The 19,105-nt window shown below is 46.3% G+C and overlaps 1 pseudogene; it reads right to left on the minus strand.

Moving 5' to 3' along the window:
* Nucleotides 1–16,216: 16,216 nt before the first annotated feature.
* LOC125759504 (uncharacterized) lies at nucleotides 16,217–17,283 on the minus strand (annotated as a pseudogene).
* Between the last annotated feature and the right edge of the window lie 1,822 nt (nucleotides 17,284–19,105).

The following is a 19,105-nucleotide window of genomic DNA, read 5'->3' on the forward strand; positions in this document are numbered from 1 at the left end:
TGTCGATTCGAAATCCATTCTGAAGTTCTCCCAAAATATCATTTTGTTCTACCCACGCTTCTATTTTAATTTTACTGCCTGCATCGCCAACCTGTATAGCACCGGTGTAATGGTTAGCGGTCTATACGAGCGAATGTTATCCTATTCTCCCCTGCCTTTATAGATGGCGCTGTCTATGAGACAGTGCCATCTATTGCATTATACGGGAGGTACTGCCGTTAACGCCGGTAACGCCGGACAACGGAGACGTGAAAAGGTTAGACTAAGAGGAGCTACGCCCCTAAACAGCAAGTAGCGTTCACTTTGCGCGAGGCTTCTATGAGCCACGCGCACCCACTTTTCGTCAACGATCGCCGTAAGTGGCGCCACCTGTACAGCTCAAAGCAGCAGCGCTCGAGGCGGATAGCGGCTAGAAAGCCTCAACGAGTCCCCCGCTAGCTACGTTAGCGTGCCTAATCTAGATGAATATGGAAATCATGGCGGCCGTGACGCGTTTCGGGCGCACGCAATTGCTTCCGGTATACAGAGTACACAAAAGTCATTACACCGAAGGAGCCGCAGCTGGCATTGTAAATGCACACTTTTTTCTACAGTTGCGCTAGGTTTTAGCGTATATTAGCTGCCGATGCCAGTGCCAGAACAATAGCCAAAAAGTAGCCAAGTAGCCAACGTCATTTTTTAAATGCGAAGCATTTCTTAGCGAACTTCTGCGACTTTGAGCGTATCTATCTATCTATCTATCTATCTATCTATCTATCTATCTATCTATCTATCTATCTATCTATCTATCTATCTATCTATCTATCTATCTATCTATCTATCTATCTATCTATCTATCTATCTATCTAGCCGCCTACGACTTTGTGCTCTCCTGGTCGCTTGGTTAATCGAATGTGCACCAAAATTGGTATGGCGTAACATGACTGTATGACGAACATAAATGACAAGTCATAAGATGAAAATCATGACACGCATGTCATGTACAGCATGACTTTACATGCTACGCTCATGGTGCGCTGGCGGCCGTTTCGTTAGCTTGATATACACCAAAATTGGTATCTTGTGACGTGACTGTGTAACGAACATAATAACACGAGTTAACATTAAAATCATGACACGCATATCATGTACAGCATGACTTACGTGCCACGCTCATGGGGCACTGGCCGCCGTTTCGCTAGATTTATATACACCAAAATTGGTATCTTGTGACGTGACTGTGTAACGAACATAAAACGTGAGTTAACATGAAAATCATGACACGCATGTCATGTACGGCATGACTTACGTCGCACGCTCATGGAGCGCTGGCGGCCGTTTCGTTAGCTTGATCTACCCCGAAATTGGTATTGCGCGACGTGACTGTGTGACGAACATAAAAACACGAGTTAACATGAAAATCATGACACGCATGTCATGTACGGCATGACTTACGTGCCACGCTCATGGGGCGCTGGTGGCCGTTTCGCTAGCTTGATATACACCAAAATTGGTATCTTGCGACGTGACCGTGTGACGAACATAAATAACACGAGTTAACATGAAAGTCATGACACACATGTCATGTACAGCATGACTTACGTGCCACGCTCATGGTGCGCTGGCGGCCGTTTCTCTAGCTTGATCGACCCCGAAATTGGTATTGCGCGACGTTACTGTGTGACGAACATAAATAATAGGAGTTAACATGAAAACCATGACACGCATTTTCTTCAATGACATACAAGACGATGTATGTAGCTCTTTGCTGGCTGCTTCGCATTACATCGATTCCCACAATGCGTGGGATCTGCCGGCTTTTTTGTGGCCACGGCATCCGCGGCCTCTTAAAAGTAGCCAATTTGGCGTAAAGTAGCCAAATCTGGCAACCCTGGTCTACTCTCGACCCGACGAATGCGCTGGAAGTACTGGAAGCTAAGCAAGTAGAGATGGCACGGGGGAAAAAGGTACGTCACGCGCGCCTCGTGACCTTCAGCACTTTTTTTTCTTCGAACGAACGGCGTACTTTCAGTGCGATCGCGCGCGCAACGTTTCTAGAACTACTTCTAGAACAAGTTCTATAAATGTTGCGCGCGCGTTCGGGGGCAAGTGACAGCCTCCCGCGGCGGCCGCAGTAAATATCGAGCGCGCCATGTTCAAATCAGCCAATGGCGTGGAACTTGAGTGAATGACGCAGTGATTTGAGTAAATAGTATCATTTGTCGAGAGAAGAAGAAGCGATTTTAAGCTGACTGAGAAATTATTGTAAATTCCAGGCCGCGTGCAGCGCTATTGGCGGCGAGATCGAGCACAGTCGGCACCTAGCGGCGAGTGGACGAAACCCCGTGGTGGGGATGGCTCCTTGCGTCGTCTGCTGGCCACACCGTGTTCGCATGTGTGGGTACGTCATGCACGTCCTCAGATTACAGCTTATTCCGTTGTGCTAGCGTAGTATCAAATGCTTGTACGTATGCCTATCACCATTTTGCCTTACGAGACTTGTATGCACTCTAATAAGCGAGTGCATGCACGTGACGCTATGGCGCTGGGTCTAACCATCGTACCGTCCATTCGCTAAAATCATTTCAATGCGGGTACTTTGTCGTTCAAGCACATCACATAGTGCATTTGTCGTCGTCCTAAACAAAAAAAAAGCTACTAAACGTCGAGGTATGAACGCAGAATTTTAGCGACACCATCTCGTGAAATGTTGGCGATTTGTAAATCCTTGTGATGCCGCAAAGCATGAACTAGCATCTGGAGAGGCCGGTTAGCGGTAAAAAGGACCTGAAGCCATGCATTTCTATTGCAGTACGCGTATTCATGCAAACAGAAATGCAGAGTGCACAAAGTTCTACTTCTTCTAATTACGCAGAAATACAGGCTCTCTTTTTTTGTAGCCGCTAAAGCAACAAGTAAATACTTAATTGCCTCAGTCGAGCAACACTATTTATATTGTGGCACAGGCAAAACACAATTTAAACACGTGCAAATAAAGCAAGAGAAAAGACCGAGCAGAGTGCAAAACATGAATGTGACCGAAGGCCAGTACCCCATGGATTGGCAGATTGCGCTACTCTCACACTAATAGAAGCGCTAGGCCGGTTTCGTGCTTTAATGTGGCAATGGAGGGCGTATACATCACCATTAGGCTGCAGTCAACGCGCTTTATTCGACGACGATCGACTCCAACCGCCTACGGCGAAGCGCCGCTGCGTACATTTGTATACGCGCCACCAACCGCCTATCCACACAAACGCGGCGACGGTGCTGCCACCTATAGCCCGATCTCGCGGCAAATAATGTTTGGTTCGCGTGTTCTCGGGAGCCTCGACTAACGATCGGCAGCGTTTTCTGACCATGCTGAAAAAGTGTTGCAGGGTCACTTTAAAGTCGTGATAGAAATTTTATAGACTTTATGCAAAATCTGCTGCCATCTATAGCGGCCGCCGTGCACATTTCCGCCATGTTGAAGGCTAAACGCGCTCCGCATGTGCACACACGGAGCGTACGTATCGGCGTGTGGCGGCGGATAGCAATGGCAATGCCGACATATTTTCATGCGCCGTGTTGCTCAGTTTGAGGAAATTGGGGGCTGAGAAAAGGTTTACAGGAAACTAACCTCTATGTTATTAGATTTCCTCGCGGCCGACGAGAAGGAGCAGATCGTTCCGATGCTCCGGCTACTGCTTACGACTAACGCCGTGTTTACTTCCGCCGTTCCTAATAGATGCGGTATGTGACAGCATTGGCACGCATCCGAGAACACTCTTTCTGAGAACATCCCATGCCTCGATAATTTATGAATCCATGATTTGAATTGTATGGAGTCAAATGCCTTTTGAAGATGAAGAAAAAGCCAAAGATGTATTTTTTGTTTACAATATTTTCGATTATCTTACCTTTGATATACAGCAGAGCTTGTTCCGTTGATTTAATTGTTTGAAAACAGTACTGGCTTTTTGTTATTATTTGATGCTTATCAAAAAAGGATGCAAGTCTATCATAAATAACCCCTTCAAATATTTTTAAGATTGTTGGAAGCATGGATATATGTCGATAGTTCGCTAAAGTATTGATATCACCACTTTTATGTACTGCTGTGACTTTTGCCACTTTTAAGTGCTCTGGAAATACAACGTTAGAGAGGGTGAGGTTGATAATATAAGACAAGACATCACATATCAATGGTGATATCATTTTCAACTCAACAGAACCTATTTGATCAATCCCTGATGCAACATTATTTTTAAACTTTCTGATTAAGCTTTGTACTTCAACCGCATCTGTGGGTACGAAAAAAATAGAATGAGGCAAAGTAGACTCTTCAGGAGTTGGCGCACTATCTCTATTTCCATCCTTTGAAACTTAGGAGCCCGCATTTTGGAAGTGTTCATTCATAACATTGGCCAACCTTTCACCGCTGAATGTTTCACCATTAATTGTTGGATCTTGTGTCCTATCGCAACCCTTATTTGTGTTCGTAAGCCCATTTATTCCTCTGGTCATTGTATACTATTTCAAATAATTTTTCATAGTAGTTCATTTTAGCCTTCCATATTTCTGAATTTAATACGTTTCTGTATTTCTTGTATTCAGCTAAGGAGTCTGTGTTCCGCGAGCGGATGAAATCGTGGTACAATTTATTCTTTATTTGAATGCGTTAGTAAAGATAAAAATTTATCCAAGACCTGCATTTTTTATTTCTATCACGTGAGCGTGATAGAGGGTGATGAAAGGGCTGACGTCACTCCGTAGTGTGCGCCGCGCCTCCCTCTCGCCCAGTGACGCTCGCTCCGTCGTAGGGATGGTAAAATCGATTAACGATTAATCTATTAAAAGTACGCCGCAAATCGATTAATCGTCATCGACGTCCGCCTTTCCGTTAATCGAATTAATCGATTAAAACTGTTCGGTTAAACGATTACGGCATTCCGCAACCCCAACACCACCCCTTGGCCGGAACCATGGGCTGCATTGCTTAGCGATGCGGCGTTCTTAACGGCGGTGTTCGCTTCCCTAGCGGAGTCTTAGAATAAGAGCAATTTAGCTAGCAATGTTCGCCGCTGGAGGATCGTGGCACAGAACGGCGAATGTTCATAACAAAAAGCTCCTTTTCGCAGGGAAGTAACCGTTATGCCTTGAACACTACCTGTTAGCACAACGGTTCAGTATGACCAAGCTTAAGTTGGACGCTTATATTAGCAAGATCTGTACGCAGTGTCGGTCGGACGCACATCTACAGGAAAGGTCGAATAAAAGTGCGTTTTCTCCCAGCGATATATATATATATATATATATATATATATTTGCAACACAGCTGTACTGGGCACTTGAGATCTCGGTTGTAAAATGTTCACTATGTAAAGTGTGACGAACATTATCATCTTTATTTATGAATGCACACCATGCCTCAGTTGTTTATAGCGCACTGTAATGCATCTGGAGTTGTTTTTGCACTTCAAGAGAGAGAGGAAAATTCCCTGCTAGCACATTTTCTCAACTGAAACTAAACAAATTTCCAGCTGAAAATGTGACTTCCTGACTCGCGAAATGCCATTTCAAGCTATAGGAATGGTTCTTATTTCCAGCCAGCTGGGAATGGAAAATTCCAAGCCTGGAGAGCAATTTTCAGGTGAAAACGATGCTGGAAAGGCGATTTGCAGCTGTCAATTCACACCAATTTTCACGTGTATTGCTAGAACCAGATCAAACCAACTGAAAACCAGCAGGTTACCTGGTGGTTATAGCAGCATCCCAGGAGAAAACCAGTATCTTGCTGGAACCAGTAGAGAAAACAAGTAGGCACTCTGCTGGAGCCAGTACAGTTAGCAGGATACCTGCTGGGACCAGCAGAAAACCAGCAAGCACCCTGCTGTAACCAGCGGAAGACCAGTAAGCATCCTGTTGGAACCAGTACACCCAGCAGGAAACCAGCAGGTTACCTGCTGGTTCCACCAGAAACCTGCACAAACCAGCAGCTCCCAGCAGAAAACCAGCAGGAAATTTTAACATGGGAAGGATTAAGCGACACCCGGGGAGCCTTCGTTGAAATGCTGAATTGTTGAGTTGTGCACGCTCTGTGAGATTACATCCTTTACGTTCGAAAAGAACATACCAGGAAGTATTCAGACGACTAGATGGGGAAGAAATATCTTAGAAATTTACGGTTTGCAGGCAACATCGTACTCTCCAGGAATGACGGCGATAGATTAGAGAAGAATAGTGATTGAAGGATTAAAAAGAGAAATTGTAAAAGCACCCCTGACATTCGGGAAAAAGTAAAGCACTTTGTAATAAACCCCTTCTGTTGCTCTGAAGGACGCTTTGCAGAACGAAGTCGTGTAGATGACAGACGGCACCGCACTAAGGTTCTTCAGGTGGTTCCTGGCCTTGGCGAATATCTCCGGTTCTTCAGATGAACGCCAAAGAAAGAAAATGGTGCTGCTCGTTAAATCAGCAGGAGAGAAAGCAAAAAACCATGCTGTTCGTTGGGGCTTTTGTTGACGGCGCCCACTGTGCGGAACAAAGCATCTAAAGGCGGATGGCTTCCGTGACACTCAATCGTACTGAAGGAGGTAGCAAAAAAAAATTGAAGAAGTTAAAACAAGAAACAGATGGTATGTCAAGTGCCCGTGAAAGTGAGGACAGCAGGCGAGTGAAAGTGCTTCCTTTTATAAACAATATTTCCCATAATGTGCAATAAGGTGGCGTATACATGGGGGGTGGGGAGGTCAAAGCCCTCCCACTCCGAAATTTTTCAGTTTTACGTGTGTATATACACGCACACATACAAACGCACGCACGAACATACATAAAGTATGGTTGAAAAAATTCGGAAGAACATTCTGCTACGTTACTGCGAACGAGTCGTATTATCGGCGCCATGCCAGCTGTCACGCCTTTGTGCAAGCATTGAAAACAAGAAATCAAGGAGCATTTGCCCCACTCGCCATGCCACTAAATGTCGTGTATCTCATGTCGTTTTCGTGTGGTAGAGTGTGCATAGGACAGACAGGGCGCTGAAAGAACATGAAACGTCCGCCACATCAAGAGGAGAAGACTTGCCTAGCTGCTCATAGCAGAATGTGAGAATGCTCGCCCGTTTTCTATGATACCCGAATTATTGGTAGCAGCCACGAAATGTGAGAGGGAACTGATTGAAGAGTTATCAAATACAAAAAAGACATGGTCATGATCGGTGTGTAAGTGTACCTTTGAGGTTGCTTTATTAGATAAATGTAGTTAGAAGGTACCATGCGCTGCGCTTTTATCTGTAACCTTTTTTTTTACGCCGCATGAGCCCTTTGGTTATCGGACTGCCTCATGCGCAGCGCTTTCATCTCTGCTGCTTGACGTACGGCGCATGTTGGCTCTTCCTTTCGAGCCGTGTTTAATCAAACTGTTGCTAGTCGCCGCTTGTATGTTCGTGAAATTTTCTCCTGTCGTGTCCACGTCCTTGAGGTCTGGATTCGTGGATCTTTCAGTCTATGTACCAACAGCCCCACCACCATGAATCTTTTAAAACAAATGCAACTACGATACCAAAAAGAAAGAAAAGCAGCTATGTTTCACATCTGTGAAAGAAGTATACAGACATTCAACATAGTCGCCGCGGTGGCCCGATGCTCTGATGCTGACCCGATAGACGCGTGTACGGCCCCGGCCGCGGCGGTCGCATCTCGATGGAGGCGAAATGCTAGAGGCCCGTGTACCGTGCGATGCCATTGAACGTTAAAGAACACCAGATGGTCGAAATTTCCGGAGCCCTCCACTACGGCGTGTCTCGATCATAATCATATCGTGGTTTTGGCAAGTGTAATTCCAGATGTTATTATTATTAGAGGTATGTGCCCCTCCCCGTTTTAAATGCGAAGCATTTCTTAGCGAACCTCAGGCACTTTGGGCGTTTCTATCTACGTATCTATCTATCTATCTATCTATCTATCTAGCCGCCTACGTCTGGGCGCTCTCCAAGTTGTCTCCATAATTTGTAACATACCAAAATTAGCATAGCAGGGGATCAGTGTATGACGAACACGATCCACTGGTCATGACATGAATAACGCAAAATACCTGTTGCGTACGTCACGAAACCCTTTCTCTCAGTCACGTGTGGCACATACCCGCGTAGCAGAGTTCATATTTTGCGGGTATGTGCCACAGGTGATAGAGAGTCTCAACCAACACAGTAATCGCGAACACACACACACTGACACGCAAGGAAAGTGATAATAAACATTGTTCGGGTTTTATGTCCCAAAAGCACCATCTGATTATGAGAGACGCCGTAGCGAAGGGATCCGGAAATTTTCACCATCTGGTATTCTTTAACGTGTACCTAGATCGCACAGTACGCGGGCATCTAGCATTTTGCCTCCATCGAAATTCGACCGCTGCGGCCGGGATCGAACCCGCGACCTTCGGGTCAGCAGCCGAACGCCATAACCGCTACACCACCGCGGCGGACGCAAGAAAAGTGAGGAAGCTTAAGACAGAATAGCCCTGGAAGACGCTCAACAACCATCCACTCGTCCACGTGGTCCGCAACGTGGACCACGTGGATTACGCAAAAACCGGGATCAATGCTTCCTACAATAAACCTGCCCAGAGAACCAGGCGCCTCATCATTACCGGTGACTTCAACATTTGTTTATCAAGACGCAACATCGCCTGGTCCCTGCGTGAAAGAGGGCTTGGATGTGGACTGGGCATCAAAAGACCTCGCTGCCACGTCCAGGACAGGAGGCATTATATATAATTTCATCGTAAGAGGCATCCAGGATTTCCACCAGCTGTACTATACCTCGCACTTCACTGCACTTAGACTCCTCGTAGCCGCGATGATGAACGGATCCGAATAACAAGTCCGGCCAGCTGCTGGGGCTCACTGATCACGGTCACTGATCACTTTCTTCAAGAACTGTCAATAACCCCTTCCACTCATGAACACGGGTTCGTGCGTGCGTTCGTTCTCCGTGCGTGCGTGCGTGCTCCGTCATAGCGGAAAAGTACAAGCATAACAACTGTAACTGTGACTGTAACGTACGTGCAGTGCGCTTACGCGCACCACTCGACTATGTATATATCTAGGAAAAGTTTCCTGAATGCAGCTCAGTTGCGAGTGACGCCTGTCCTTCCCATATGTATTCCTTCTTTGTCTTGTTCGGATTCGCGCTATCCAATATTGAAGAATATAAGCACTATATATCAGCTTACCGCGTCTGGTGTTGGTAACACCCATGTTGCTGTTCGCATCATTACGCAGCTGTAAACAACTGGTTATATAATACATATGCAACTCTTCGACATATGAGTGTGTGTATACCACTTCAACATTTCTCTAGCGTCATTCCGTAACGTTTCCTTCAATGTGAAAAATTACGCCAGTCACCATCCCGCGCATGCTTCGCATAACACCGATTCCCACTGTACGTGGGATCTACCGAATTTTTTTTGTCAATATGTATACATGGAAACGAAAAGCAAGACATTTACGAAACGTTTTAAATGCGAAGCATTTCTTAGCGAACTTCTGCGACTTTAAGCGTATCTATCTATCTATCTATCTATCTATCTATCTATCTATCTATCTATCTATCTATCTATCTATCTATCTATCTATCTATCTATCTATCTATCTATCTATCTATCTATCTATCTATCTATCTATCTATCTAGCCGCCTACGACTTTGTGCTCTCCTGGCCGTTTCGTTAATCGGATGTATACCAAAATTGGTGTGTCATAGCATGGCCTTATTACGAACATAAATGACAGGTCATATCATGAAAATCATGACACGCATGTCATGAACAGCATGATTTACATTCCACGACCTTAGGCTCTTGCGGCCGTTCCGTTAACTTCATATACACCAAAATTGGTACGACGTGACAAGAATTCATGACGAACATAATGACTGGTCCTAATATGCAAATCATGAAGCGCATGTCATGTGCAGCATGATTTACATGACATGGTCTCTGGGCGCTCGCGGCCGTTTAAATGAAGGGATATATACGAAAACTGGTATGACGAGACATTTCTGTATGAAGAACATAACTGACTCGTGGTAACATGAAAATCATGACATGCATGTCACGTATGACATGATTTACATGCCACGCTCATGGCGCACTCGCGGTCGTTTCGCTAGATTGATATACACCAAAATTGGTATTGTGCTATGTGACTGTATGAAGAACATGAATAACAGGTCGTAGCATGAAAACCATGACATCCATGACATGTATGTCACGATATACATGCCACGCTCATGGTGCATTTGCGGCCGTATCGCTTGCATGATATACACCAAAATTGGTATTGCGCGACACGACCGTATGAGGAACGTAAGTGAGAGGTGGTAACATGAAAATCATGACGTGCAAGTCATGTACAACCTGATTTACATGCCACGCTCATGGTGCGCTAGCGGCCGTTTCAGTAGATTGATATACACCAAAATTGGTATTGCCCGAAGTGACTGTATGAAGAACATGAATAACAGTTGGTAAGATGAAAACCATGACATGCATGTCATGTATGTCATGATTTACATGCCACGCTCATGATGCATTCGTGGCCGCTTCGCTAGCTTGATGTACACCAAAATTCGTATTGCGCGCAGCGACTGTATGACGAACGTAAATGAGAAGTGGTAACATGAAAATCATGACATGCATGACATGTACGACATGATTTACATGTCATGCTCATGGCGCACTCGTGGCCGTTTCGCTTGCTTGATATCCACCAAAATTGGCGTTGTGCTATGTGACTGTATGAAGAACATGAATAACAGGTGCTGGCATGAAAACCATGACATATATGACATGTATGCCATGATTTACATGCCTCGCTCATGGTGCACTTGCGGCCGTTTCGCTGGCATAATATGCACCAAAATTGGTATTGCGTGACACGACCGTATGACGAACGTAAGTGAGAGATGGTAACATGAAAATCATGACATGCAAGTCATGTACAACCTGATTTACATGCCACGTTCATGGTGCGCTAGCGGTCGTTTCAGTAGATTGATATGCACCAAAATTGGTATTGCGCTAAGTGACTGTATGAAGAACATGAATAACAGTTGGTAAGATGAAAACCATGACATGTATGTCATGTATGTCATGATTTACATGCCACGCTCATGATGCATTCGCGGCCGCTTCGCTAGCTTGATGTACAGCAAAATTGGTAGTGCGCGCAGCGACTGTATGACGAACGTAAATGAGACATGGTAACATGAAAATCATAACATGCATGACATGTACGACATGATTTACATGTCATGGTCACGTTTCGTGGCCATGACATTCGTGGCCGTTTCGCTTGCGTGATATACACCAAAATTGGTATTGCGCGACGCGACTGCACGACGAACGTAAATGAGAGGTGGTAACATGGAAGCATGACATGCAGGTCATGTACGACATGATTTGCAAGCCACAGTCATGATACATTCACGGCCGTTTTCCTAGCTTGATATATACCAAAATTGGTATTGCGCGACAAGACTGTATGACGAACATGAATAACAGGTGGTAACATGAAAACCGTGACATGATGTCATCTATGTCATGATTTACATGCCGCGCTCATGGTGCATTCGCGGCCGTTTCGCTAGCTTGATATACACCAAAATTGGTATTGCGCGAAGCGGCTGTATGACGAACGTAAATGAAAGGTGTTAACATGAAAATCATGACATGCATGTCATGTATGGCATGATTTACATGCTATACTCGTGGTGCCCTCGCGGCCATTTCGCCCGCTTGATATACACCTAAATTGATATTGCGCGATGTGACTGTATGACGAACATAAATGAGAGGTCTTAACATGCGAATCATGTTATGCATATCATGTACGGTATGATTTACATGCTACTGTCATGGTGTGCTTCCAGCCGTTTTGTTAACTGGATATATACCGAAATTGGTATGGCAAGACTCGAGTGCGTGATGAACGTAAGCGACAGGTCATGCATTGTATATACCAGAATTTGCGTTTCATTGGCATGGTGTATACTAGATTGTGCATGCACGCGTGCATGGCAAACATGCGATATATGGTGGACTAGATGTCATGGCATGAATGATTTCATTTGGCTCAAAGACAAACAAGGCGACGTATGCACCTCTTTGCTGGCTGCTTCACATTACATCGATTCCCACAGTGCGTGGGATCTGCCGAATTTTTTCAGTTGTCTAACTTTCAACACATCTCTATGCTGTTCTCGTAGCCCTTAGGGTTAAATGTCCCGAATTTCTGCTAGTTTAGCAAAGGATAGTGGATTCGGTTTTCATGCCTCCGGCGCCACGACGAAAACTAGCCGCGCGCCGCCGCCGATGAGATGCCTAAATGCGCCGACAACGATGTCGACTTGGAACAACCACTACGCCGCCGCTGGTCGAAACCGCCACGGCGCACACCTCTAGTTCAGGTATACCTTCTTCGCGCATGCGCGGAAATACTATGACGTGTCGCCTAGTAGCGCTGGTAGTACAGAAAGCCACGCGCTCCCGTGTTCACTCACAAAAAATGATGGCTGTACAGGCTCGTACACACCGAAGGCGGAGCGGCCAAAGCGGATTTTCAAAGCGGTGAGGCGGCGAGTGCGTGTACCAGTTCAGACTGGTACACGCACTCGAACAGCCTGTACTACTAGTACAGGTTATAGCCTGGCTGACCACGCGGCCGAGGGGGCGGGGCACCTCGCGCTCTTGCGGACGTGTCGCCACCACGTGGCACAGCTCGTCCATCCTTGCCACCCGAGCCGCTTGCGTTCCATCTAAAAAAACTATATAAAAACATTGCCTGCGCTTATCTCGCACCATTTCCGGCTCAATCGGATGTTTACACCAGCGCCACCGCAGCATGACATTCTGATTGGCTGCGGCACGGCAAAGCGGAGACCTTCGGCGGGAGGAAAAAAGCGGTTCCCGAGCGATCCGGCTTGTTTTCCGGGAGTTTATTGCACCACAACAGCTCGGAGTCACGTGAGAGAGAGAGAGAGAACAACTTCATTGTGGTCCGTTATAGACTCACCATGTACAGCATGAATAACAGCGGGGACAAGGGACATCCCTGTCTCAGCCCCTTGCTAATCTCAACGTTCTCTTTGCTACTCATTCCTTCCCATTCTATGCAAACTGTATTTTCTCGGTATATCTCCCTCAAAAGCTGTATACAGTCGTCGCCTATGCCCATTCCTTTCAATACATCCCACAAAATTTCCTGATTAACGTTGTCGTATGCCCCAGTGATGTCTACAAAAGCCACGTACAGGGGCCTATTTTCTATTTTAGATATTTCTATACACTGAGTGAGAACAAACAGGTTATCGTCTAACCACCTGTCGACTCGAAATCCGTTCTGAAGTTCTCCCATAATATCGTTATGTTCTGCCCATGTTTCTATTTTCATTTTTACTGCTTGCATCGCCAACTGTATAGTACCGATGTAATGGTTAGTGGTCTATACGAGCGAATGTTATCCTTTTCTCCCTTGCCTTTATAGATTGAGTTCATTCTACTTTTCCGCCAACTGTCTGGTATTTGTCTGTCCTTTAAGCATTTTTCTACGGCTGTCAACAATGCTTCTTTAGTCTTATGTCCTAATTCGTTAATGGGGCTAACGGAAACCCCATCTGAACCCGTGGCAGTGTGCTTTGGAATTTTTCCTTCGGCCTTTTTCCAGTTCAAATTCTCAAGTACTAGCTCTTCCTCGGTTGCTCTCTCCGCCACACATTTACTCACCGGGGAAATTCCCTGGACGCTCTTTTCAAACGAATCGGCTGTTACCTTTCGGATGTAACCTAGCGCTTCATGCCCTTCCAATTGATTTCCTCCCTCATCTACACTTGAATATGCTGTTGCGTTGTGACAGACTTCCTATCTAGCGCGTTTATATGGCTCCAAAATATCCTAGGCGCGGCTTCCTTTTTTTCGTGAATCTCTGTCACCCAGCGTTCACTTTCACATTTCACATTTAATTTTTGCCTCAACCAATTGCTGTACAACGGATTTTTTCTCTAGATATATTTCCCATATTTTCTTGACTTCGTCCTGCGGCCGCTTCTCCTTTTTTGCCTTTTTATGATACAGTGATGCTTCACGTCGCTTCTCGATCGCTTCCCGGATTTCCTTGTTCCACCAACTTTTTGGCTTCCTCTTCCCTTTCCAGCAAAAAGTTTTCTGCTCCTTCCCTATCTCTTTCGTCATTAGATGTAACAGCTCACAATACTCCCAGTCCCTTGCCTGGTATTTTGCCTACTTCTTCCTCGACTCTTGCGGCTATATTTATTATTTGTTTGTCATTTAAATACGAGCTACCAGACTTTGATTCCACGCTCTTATTTTCAGTTTTGTATCCCATTTGTAATGTTATTCGTTTATGATGACTACCCAAGCTTTTAATCCCTTCCTCGTCTATTCTCATTTCTCTCAGCTTGTGATAAATTCCCCCAGTCATGAGACAATAATCAATACTTGATTTCTTGTTTCCGACTTCCCACGTGATCTGGCCGTCACATTTAGGCCCCGTGTTAACTATCTCCAGACTATGTTGCTCGCAGAGATCTAGTAATAACTTCCCATTGGTGTCTGAATATCCGTCAAGATCATGTATGTGGGCATTCTTGTCCCCTAGAAGGATGATTTCGGCCCCATTACCAAATTCCTTAATATCCCCACTCATGCAATACACTATCTCCTGATTCTTTTCTCTGCAGTTATTCCCCGTCCACAGATAGGCTACCCCTAGCCACGTTTCCTTTCCACCTGTGCCCAAAACCCAGAGATGCTCTGAACACGTCTGTTTCACTCTAACCCACTTGGCGCCGCGGTGAATCAGCATTCCTACACCCCCACCTTTCCTTTCTAATATGATCCTGTTACACCCTTCCCAAACATAATTTTAAATGCGGAGCATTTCTTAGTCGCACCTGCGGCGTCGGCCGCCGTCCACACCCCCACTGCGCATGCTCCGCTCGTCTCGTGCTGGCAGCAACCTCTCCTCTCCCTCCCTCGCATGCTCGGCTCGTCTCGTGCCGGCAGCAGGACTCTCCTCTCCCTCCCTCCCTCCTATCCGTCCCTCCCTCCTCTCGATCGAACGCGGGCGGTGTGTATATAAGCGGCGGAGCGCGCGTTCGGAATTCAGTCAAGGGCGTCTTTACTTGGCTTTCGCTCGACTTGACGCTTTGCTTGACTCGAGTAGATGCGCTGGAAGCAACAGTACCTTCAATCAGCGTCCCACCATTCGTTGAAGGCAACGTTACCCCACCCTCACCGTCGTCGGCGTCAACAACAGCAAGCAACGCAGAAGACAAGGCTGCGAAGAGACGAGCATACGACGCTGAACGCAAGCGTTTGAAGCGAGCTGCGGAAACGGAACTTCGTGCACGAGAAGCTGCTGCGAGACGGCAACGACGGGCTGCGGATCCTTCACTCGGGGAACGAGAAGCAGCTGCGAAACGGCAACGACGGGCTGTGGATCCTGAATGTCGTGCTCGAGAAGCAGCAACCGTTCGTGAACGTCGAGCAGCGGATCCATCACTCGGGCAGCGCGACGCTTCTGCGAAACCCAATTAGCAACATTCACGCGATACCCCCACCACTCTGCGACGTATTTACTCGAGTTTCCCCCGGGGTAAGATGCGGGCGACATTTTTTTAATATATGGTGGCTCTTTCCAGTCTCTAAGGTGTATTTCTGTAACCGCATAAACGCCTATCTGTTCTTTGTTTAACTGCTCCTCAATCTCTAACCATTTTGCCTTTTTTCTGCCACCCTGCATGTTTATGTAACTAATTGCAACACGCGCCTTCTCCCTTTTTCTTTTACCTTTTTTCTAGTTTTTCGCAATACTACCTGTCAAATAGTCCTGGTTGTTTTCCATGTTACTAGCTACCCCGTACTCCGAAGGGCCCGTGTGCCCCCCAAAAAAGCTACTGCGCGTCCTGCCAGTCGCCAGCCCACCTCATTACCAAGCCTCTTATCGAAGTGAATTCTGTCTTTTTGGAAACCACCCACCCCACCTGTGCACTATCGAGCTCAGTATGAGCGACATCATGCGAGCACGCGGCGAGCGCTCTGCTGGATGTATGGATGGATGGATGGATGGATGGATGGATAGATAAGGCTGTACCCTTTAGATCAGGCGGCGGCTCACGCCACCTAGCCGTAATACAGTTAAGTACTAGCACTATGTAGGTGAAGGAATTTTCACTCGTGCCTTGATTGTAGCCAGCAGTCAGATAACCTCCTCCTGGTTATATATTTACCTTCACTGTCCCTAAACCCCAATGCTTTGAACAATTCTGCGCCATTTTCTTGAACTGTAGGGTGAAGCCCTTTGCAGACCAGTATCAAGTGTTCAGCCGTTTCTTCCTCCTCTCCACACGCACTACATAACGTGTCTATTCCTTCGTATTTGGCTCGGTACGTCTTGGTCCGCAATACTCCCGTCCTGGCCTCAAACAGCAGAGAACTACCCCGAGAATTATCGTAGATCTTTTCCTTGAAAACTTCCTGCTTGAAAGTTCGGTAGGTCTCCAGTGCTGATTTCGTACTCATCCCTATTTTCCACATGTCCCTCTCCGTTTCATTCACCTTCTTCTTAACCGATAGTTCCCTTTCGTTCCGTCTCCTGCCGTTTTCTAAGTATTTACTTGTCAATCTTCTGGTTCGCTTCCTCCATTTTTTATCGACATTCCTCATGTACAAGTAGCTGAAAACTTTCCTAGCCCAACGCTCCTTCCTCCTTTCTCTCAATCGCTCCTCAAATTTTATCTTGCTGCTAGCCTCCCTGCCCTCAAATAATGTCCATCCCATGTCACCTAGTACCCTCTGAATTGGTGTATTCCCTTGCGCTCCCAAAGCCAGCCTACCAATGCCACGTTGCTTAACCTCTAATCTTGCTTGAACACCTGATCTCATACACAAGACAACATTGCCGAACGTCAGACCGGGAATCATGACCCCTTTCCAGATCCCTCTCACAACATCGTACCTATTGTAATTCCACAGTGCCCTATTTTCCATTACAGCTGCATTCCTCTTACCTTTAGTCGCCACGTATCTTTCGTGCTCCCTCAGGTACTCAGCCCCGTTGCTTATCTATACGCCAATATATTTGTATTTATCCACTATTTCCTGTGTGATCTCCTGTATCCTATGCTCACTGCCCTAAGGTTATCATTAGAAATCATGACTGCCGATTTTTCTTTACTGAACTTCAAATTTAACCTATCTCCCTCATTACCGCAGATGGGTAATAATCCCTGCAGCATGCTAATCTTCCTTATTGTCGGCCATTGATACTATATCATCTGCATACATCAGTGCTGGTAATGACTGTTCAACGCGTTTCCCTTGCTTCACAAAATAGAGGCCGAAGCCAAGTCCACTCCCCTCTAATTTGGCCTCTAATCCTCTTAGGTACAGCATAAATAACAAGGGTGGCAGAGGACACCCCTGTCTAAGCCCTCGTTGTATCTCTACAGGCCTGGATACCTGTTTTAAACACGAAAGTGTTTTATGCCGGGGTCCACCACGACTTTCTTGACATATTTCCGTCACGGAAGTACGTCAGCAAAATGAATGCCATCAGATGGCAAAGAAAAAAAAACTATAAGAAAATGCTCCGTTGATGGGTGGGAATCGAACCCTTGACCTCTAGGTCCGCGACGATGGCTGGCGGGCGTTTAGCCCACAGAGCTACCGCCAAACACATTACGGAGGCGACATGAACGCGCCCAGGGGCGTAGCCAAGGGGGGGGGGGGGGTTTGGGGGGGTTCAACCCCCCCCCCCCCCCGAAATTTTTCAGTTTTGCTTGCGTATATAGGCACGCACACATACAAACGCACGCACGAACATGCATAAAGTATGGTTGAACCCCCCCCCCCCGAAAAAAATTTATGGCTACGCCCCTGAACGCGCCTTTTATCTTTCACACTTGCCTCTCACAGTGACCTTGGATGGATGGATGCTATTAGCGTCCCCTTTATAACGTGGCGGTGACATCTGTGCCACTAGGCTAGAAAAAAAACAAAAAACAAAGCACGCGCCGTTTTAACGACCGTCCCAATGGGCGCGTTTCCAATACAAGTTTAATTTTGTCAACGTTTAGCACACCGTGAGGTGGCGTTTCTAGCGGAAGCCTCGCTCATAGCATCCATCCATATCGACAAGTAGCTCTCCGACGCTCGCCTGGCTGTGGCATAGAGTTTCCTACAATACTTACTAGAGGGAACTCTGGCGCTAGTGTCTATGGGAGCTGCAATGCATCGCGCTTCAGCCAGCATGGGAATCATGGGTAGTACACGGATTTGTCTAAACTTCGTTCTTTCGGCTCTGTTTGGCTCCGCGTCGCCTGCATCCGCTTTGTTGCAAAACGAAGTTCAGCAAAAATCAGGAGTTTCACTTCACCACTTTAACTTCTTTAGGCTCACCGATTCAAATCTGGTCACGAAGTTCACAACGATCCATTCTTTTATCCGAAAGAAAACCAAAACGTAGCAATAAACAAAGCCACAAGTGCGTTCGAAGCCCACAAGCACGAAGACTAGGCAAATCCGTGTACTACCCATCATTCCCATGGTGGCTGAACGATCGCAGCGCCAGAGTTCCCTCTAGGTCATTTTAGGAAACTCTATGGGCTGTGGCACCACGTTCCCCACTCGCCCTGTGAGAAGTAACGGCCGGGGTAGAGGGAAGACACGACGCGCGTATCCTTTTTCTTCGCATTTCACGACGCTTTGAAGGAGTGCATATCGAGCATTAGTGTTTATTATATGCCTGTTGATGCCATCTTTGCGCGGGATTCACTATATGCGGAATCCACGTATATGTAAAGACGTCAGCTCCCGCAAGGGTTAAACCATGATCATGGGCGTTTGTCGTCGGTACGGAGATGTGCCACTAAGCGTCAACGTGAGTGCGATGCGTCCACATCAAGCGGTGCTATATCTGCCAAACAACAGTAGACTTGTACAAGTTCTCATATACCAATGCACTATAAACAATAAACTACTTCTGTGACGACACGTTTCACTTTCGTGTTATACCGATTCCTATGACGGAGGGATCAACCAACCATCTTTTCCCATTTT

Source organism: Rhipicephalus sanguineus, chromosome 8 (assembly GCF_013339695.2).
Source record: "Rhipicephalus sanguineus isolate Rsan-2018 chromosome 8, BIME_Rsan_1.4, whole genome shotgun sequence".
NCBI lineage: Eukaryota > Metazoa > Arthropoda > Arachnida > Ixodida > Ixodidae > Rhipicephalus > Rhipicephalus sanguineus.